The sequence below is a fragment of the Pyxicephalus adspersus genome, chromosome 7 (genome assembly GCF_032062135.1).
Source record: "Pyxicephalus adspersus chromosome 7, UCB_Pads_2.0, whole genome shotgun sequence".
NCBI lineage: Eukaryota > Metazoa > Chordata > Amphibia > Anura > Pyxicephalidae > Pyxicephalus > Pyxicephalus adspersus.
Window position 1 is genome coordinate 65923084 of NC_092864.1, and position 6807 is coordinate 65929890.

General features: G+C 44.1%; 1 protein-coding gene across 1 annotated transcript in view; it reads left to right on the forward strand.

Moving 5' to 3' along the window:
- The first annotated feature begins 217 nt into the window (after positions 1-217).
- Positions 218-6807, forward strand: part of ORMDL1 (ORMDL sphingolipid biosynthesis regulator 1) — a 22660-nt gene continuing 16070 nt past the window's right edge. Inside the window, exon 1 of the mRNA XM_072418827.1 lies at positions 218-374. The gene's annotated coding sequence lies outside the window, so the exon portion shown is untranslated. The remainder of the gene's footprint in view (positions 375-6807) is intronic.

Below are 6807 nucleotides of genomic sequence, written 5' to 3' on the forward strand. Positions count from 1 at the left end.
TTAACATAAATGGTGAGCTCCTGTCACAGGATAGGGATTCGCCCGGTCATAATAATTCCTGTCACGATATCAGAGCCGGACACAAAGCCCTGTTTCCCGCCCTCTGACGGCTCTGACACAAGCACTGGCCTCAGCAGGTCCCTTTAAAACCCTTTTGTAGTCCACCTAGGCGGAAAGCCCGCCCCTGTGACGTCACCAGCACGTCCCCGCGAGCCCAATGGTTGTCTCTTGCGTCAATCAGTCGCGTCGCTCCTTCCATACTGTGCGCTCCAGTGGGATCTGCTCCAGCGTTCTAGAAGAAGCTTTGTGATATCGCCTTTCATTCGTGCTGCGTGTGAGGAAGCGGGGCGAGCAACGGGGCTGATCCCCATCCGGTAAGAAGGATGACCGCTAGCAGGGGAGCAGAGCTCCCGGTCACCGCTATGGCTCAGGCTGGGTTGTTGTTTTCTGTGGCAGCGGAGGGGTTAACCCTCGGGGATGTTGTCACCGATATATAGACGAGAATCGAAGCTTGTGTGCGGATTGGGTGCGGGCTGTCCCTAGCCGGGGGTTTCTTCTCACTTTGAAAACAAATACGAACAGTTGTGTTGTTGTGATTCGTGCAGCATTCCCTGCAATGGTACTCCTATAGAGCAGAGTACCGCCGTTATGGAAGGATCAATGCTGGAAAATCTGCTTGCTATGAATGTTTCTTTTAGTGTCTGGAATAGAAATCCCCTCAGATTGTAAGACCGATGTGTGCAGCCTGGGATCTGTGCTATCGTGGTGTGTTGTGTCAGCTGATCATTGCATTGCCTTCTATTGCTTGCATCAGCACCTGCCAGCAAGATCAGTATATAGGGGAGGATTGGGGGAAGTGTGCCGGAGGTCAGTGCCACCGCTATAATGCCACCGCTATAATACCACCACTATATTACCATCACTACTCACCGCTATAATGCCACCACTATAATGCCACCGCTATATTACCATCACTACCCACCGCTATAATGCCACCGCTATATTACATCACTATATTACCGTCACTACCCACTGCTATAATGCCATCACTATAATGCCATCACTATATTACCACCGCCATAATGCCATCACTATATTACCATCTCTATAATGCCACCGCTATATTACCATCACTACCCACCACTATAATGCCACTGCTATATTACATCACTATATTACCGTCACTACCCACTACTATAATGCCATCACTATATTACCACCGCCATAATGCCATCACTATATTACCATATCTATAATGCCACCGCTATATTACCACTGTTATATTACCATTACTACCCACCGCTATAATGCCACCGCTATATTACCATCGCTTGCCATCTCTATAATGCCACCACTACCCACAGCCATAATGCCACCACTATAATGCCATCAATATATTACCATCTCTATAATGCCACCATCATATTACCACCGCTATATTACCATCACTATATTACCACCGCCAGAATGCCACCACTACCCACAGCCTAAATGCCATAACTATATTGCCATCGCTATAAAGCCACCATCATAATGCCATCGCTATATTACCACTGCTATATTAACACGGCTATATTACCATAACTATAATGCCATCACTACCCACTGCCATAATGCCATCACTATATTGCCATCTCTATAATACCACCACTATATTGCCATCGCTAAATTACCACTGCTATAATGCCACCACTATTTTACCATCGCTATATTGCCATCTCTATAATGCCACCACCATAATGCCAGGGTTTGCTGGAATCTCCGTATTAAATGATATCTGACCAGTCTGGTTTATGAAGGATCTGCTGCACTGAATGTTGGCTGCAGGTAAGTTGACCTGTGTTGGGATAACATGAGACACCCGGTGTGAGTTATCCTCTTACATCGGATCTATAATAACTCCTCGGATCTATAATAACTCCGCATGTATTCCGTGTTATTGGATAGATCCCTGCAAGCAAGGCACGTGGGGTCAAAGGTCTAGTGAGGTCTGACAGCTGTCATTTGTCTGACCTTGCCATGATAAATACCAGCTCTGTAGCTGTCTGCTTTCCTTCAGTGGGCTGTCAGGTGATCACTTGTGTTAGTGAGATTGCTGGAGATCTCCCCTTATCCTCCCCTTATCCTCCCCGTGTAATCTCTTGTCACACTAGCTGTGTACACACAAATGAAGGCATGATAATGATCACTAAATAAACAATCCCCATTGTCCATACAACTAAAATTCCTTGCCATTGGTTTCCTTTTGATATCGGTGCTTCTCTGTAGTTTTGTAACCTTGGTATAGGGAGTCGCAGCGTATGATTACCTACTCACATTATTAATTAACAGAATTTATATGGCACCAACATATTGCACAGTGCTGTACAATAAATAGGGGTTGCAAATGACAGACAGATGCAGACAGTGACACAGGAAGAGGAGAGGACCCTCCTGCCCTGAAGAGCTTACAATCTCTAGTATATGTAATTGCTGTTGGAAAGGATCTTTCAGGATCTACACGATGTGTGAACAAGCGTTGTACATACAGCCGTTCTGCTTTATGGAGGGGGGAGAACAACAAAGCGTCACTCCCCTTCACTTTCATTACGATCGTTCCTCGTCTGTGGACAGTAGTTCGGACGATGAGCGCTGTACACACGCCAGATTCTTACCTGATATCATCCCTGAGCCGATTATCACACGAGAATCATCTGACGTGTGTACATAGCCTATGAGTAGAATCAGAAATATAATTAGATTTATCCTGTGTCAGAATATGATTAGACTCACTGTCAGGCTTTTACCTTTCTTGTATCTCTTGATGGCTTTGTGGGGGGATTCCCCTTTATGTTCCAATGGGTGCCAGGCAGAGGATATCTGACCAACAGGGATAGAACATTGTTTTACAATATAAATGGTAAATATTATTACTTATCTTCTATGGTATCTCTTATTAATAACAATGTGCTATCACATTTAACAATCCTGAAAAATAAATATACCTAAAACAATGCAGGAGTGTGCTCACAAGATTTGGGATTCTCCAAGATATTAGGCAGTTTTATTATTTTGATTTTAATATTTAACAGTATTTATATAGCGCCAACATATTACGCAGCATTGTACATTGAATAGGGGTTGTATATGACAGACAGATACAGTCAGTGAAACAGGAGGAGGAGAGGACCCTGCCCCAAAGAGCTTACAATCTAGGACAGTCCATAGTCATATCACTAGCTGTCCCTCAAAGGAGCTCACAATCTAATATGGGTCCCTATTAGAATCTAATACAGGGGTGGGCAAACTTTTTCACTCGGGCAACAATCTGATCTAAAATTAGGCAGAGGGGCTAGGCCGATGGGAGAGTGGGCGGAGTTATGCCATCATGATGCCACTGAACGTGACGTCATTATGGCATATACCCGCCCACTCTTCCATCGCAGATCTGAGATTGCTATTGGAGAGTGGGCGGGTTGTTCCGCCCACTTCCCCGAGCCTGGGATTTGTACAGGTCACATGGTTCACGGCTCTGGCCGGTGCAGCCCCCCGGCGGGGTCCTTCTCCTCGCCAGAGCCTTTTTATCCGGCTTGTTGAACTCTCTCTCTACGTCAGCCGAGACGCTGAAGTAGGGGGAGAGTTCAACGGGCCGGATAAAAAAAGCCTAACAGGCTGTATATGGCCCGGGGGCCGAAGTTTGCCTGATCTAATCTAATGGGGACTACCATAGTCACAAGACATGAATACAATCAAAGGACAGTTTTTGGTGGAATCCTGGTAACCTACTGGTATGCGTTTGGAATGTTGGAGGAAAGCATGAAACTTAAGGAAATTCACTCAACCAGAGGGAAAACAATAAACGACAAGGGGTCCTAGCCAGGATTCAAACTTTTGGGACCACATGACCCCAGAGCTTTGTGTGTATATCTATATCCACTTTAGGCAAACCAGTTTGTTGTTGTCTTGGGGCAAAGTAACAGGTCTTCTTGGTAACGAGCCTGTACTTGCACGTACTATATAATCCAGACAGATGCATGAGATAACTTGGTGATTCTTCTGGGTATTGTTGGTTATGTAACTCTCTTCTTTGGCTCCCAATAGGCAGTACTTGTGGTGTGGCTTAAAGCTGAACTCCGGTTAAACCAATATCTGTACTCTTGTTGTTGGCCCCACTGCTCATTTTGTTTGGGACATGACTTATCCCAAAGGGCCCGGGCTTTTTCACAGCCCAGTGCTTCATACTGTAGATGGCTTCAACGCCATAAACTTGTGATAACCATATTATCGGCCCCAGAAGCGTCACACCAAGGCTTATGTCATGGCTCAATGGGACCGGTCTAACAAAATGGAGGGAAAGCACCAGCAGGAGTGGGGTGTAAGGTTTGTTTTACCCCCAAAGGCTTAACGCTGTTGACAAAGCTGACAACCCTTACAGTGGGGATTAGGAAAAAGGAGAAAACAATTTTACCTGGAGTTAAGTATAGGCTTCCTTTACAAAGCTCCAACACCAGGGTGGGTTCCTTTAAAGAATAAAGTGACCGTTGTTTTATGGCTGAGTCAATTGAGGTTTCCAAATAGCAGTCACATGGCTTATCCTTGCGTAAAGCTTTGTGAATTGATTCTTACCCCTGAATAAAAACTCAAAATGTTTATTTTAACAAATTGTTACATAGGTTTGCAGATTATCACTCAAACCCTCAGTCCCAGGTGTACAATAACACTGTTCTCCCCGGCCCCTTTTATTTGGGCGCACCACCCGGCACTTTCCAGTAATCACCCAGCTGTTTTTGGGTGGTCACTGATAAGTTGGGTCACAAAACAGGGGGGCTGCCACCCACCTACAATTTCTTCCCATCCAGCTTAAAAAAATTTCTTGGTTGAACACGGCAATAAGTGTAACAACTACCTTTAAATCTTATCTCTAGCCTACTTATCATACCCCCAGCCCAATCCAAAGGGATTGCTGGAGGGAAAGAAAGATGCCCCTTTTACTCCGCTCAAACCATGATCATGTGACAACCGCCACCCCCGAAATGTGTCTATTCTCTTCCTGTGTTGGTGGGGTCCTTGTGTATGCTACATACATGCAGTGCTCAACCCAGAAATTTTTTTAAAGCCGGGTGGGAAGTAATTTTAGGTGTGTGGCAGCCCCTGTATTGTGACCAAACTTTACTAACCACCCAAAAACAGCCGAGTGGGTGCTGAAAAGTGCCAGGTGGTGCACCCAGCTAAAAGGGGCTGGCGAGAACCCTGATACATGTATGACGTGGACATTTCCTATTGGATGTCCGAGCAAGGAGATGGTAGAGGACTAAATAGTAGCGCTGGATACGGGGTCATCCACAGAAGAAATGGCACTGTCCCGGGACTTTAATGTTTTTTTTTTGTTTCAAAGTTTATATAAATGAAGGTCCCATATGCAATAGGTCAGAGGGGTTCATTTGCACCCAGTGATGGTTTTTGACCCTCCGTAGACCTCCTAACCTTTCTTTACAGATATCAAATTTGGAAAGCTCCATCACTGCCCAGGCTGCTTCCTGTAAGTATAGGAGCACTCCAAAAAGTTACCAAAGCAGAGCCAGTCTTCCACCAAATTTGCATCCAAATGCCCAAAGAATAACTGAGATGTCCGCACATGTAATTATGTAAACATAGGTCAAAAGGGCCAATGGTAAGACTTGACTAAGGATTTATATTATGAATAGAAATCTTACATAACCAGCGAACTGAATACACTTGTAATACTCCTGGGGTTAAAGGCTTCAGGGATTTTATGCAAGTTTGTTATGCAATTTGTTAAACAAAGGCGCCTGATAATACAGACCTAAGTTTAATGGGACACATTGTTTTTTTTTTTAAAGACATATTTTGTTGTTGTAATTTTGGATATAGCAGGGAACCTCCGCCCAGTTTTAATTGCCACTGGTTTTGTTTGGGACGTTGCCCTAAAATACAGAATTGATTTGCCAGGAAGTCCCAGGAGCAGCTGCCATACTGTGAAAGTATACAGGGGATAGTTTCACTTTATGGTGAATTTAACCCTTTAGTTTCATTCTCCATCTAGGGTAGATGCACTCTGTGTTCCCTCTGCTACCAACGGTTCTTCTTCTGGACTATGCCATTTTCTCAGCAATGGTGGAACTTCCACACGTTTTTTATGCATTATGCTAACACATGGCTGGACCATGTCCTAGTATGTTTGCCCCTCTCGTATTTTACAAATAAAAGCAGAGGTGGCCTGGGGGGTATTAGTGACCTGCAACTTATGTTGGTGAAGTAGTTTGCAGCTAGTGTAGGATAAGTGAATTCTGACCTTTCCTCACCTTGTTCTAGCACTGGCCCCAGTTGTAGAAATCTTCCCCTAAATCCGATTGCAATGACATTGTCGTCTCCAGCTAGGACACAGACATGAATACAAATCCGCTAGATCTTTCAGCCTTCTCTCACACTTCTAAAAATGTGTGCTTACTGTCTCCAAATGTCTGAAATGTTCTCCATCTTCTTGTCCTGCTGATAACCTTGTCAACGGCACAAGAAGTCGGGGAATGTCTCACTTACTGGTTTACAGACCACAATAAAAAACTTGACTTATTTAAACAAAACAAAAGTTTTAGCGTTCCTTTTTATAATTATATATATTCTGGGGAATTTCCAAATAACATTGCTAATCACACAAACAGTATTGCGTTGTTTGGTTTGTTACATGCTTGTTTTTTGGTTTGACATTTTTTGGCAGCAAGCCAGTTCACCTTTTGATGCAACTTTGTGTACTTGTGTTACAGTGATAAGTTAAAAGCAAATATAGTCATTTGCCAGGTAGATGTAACA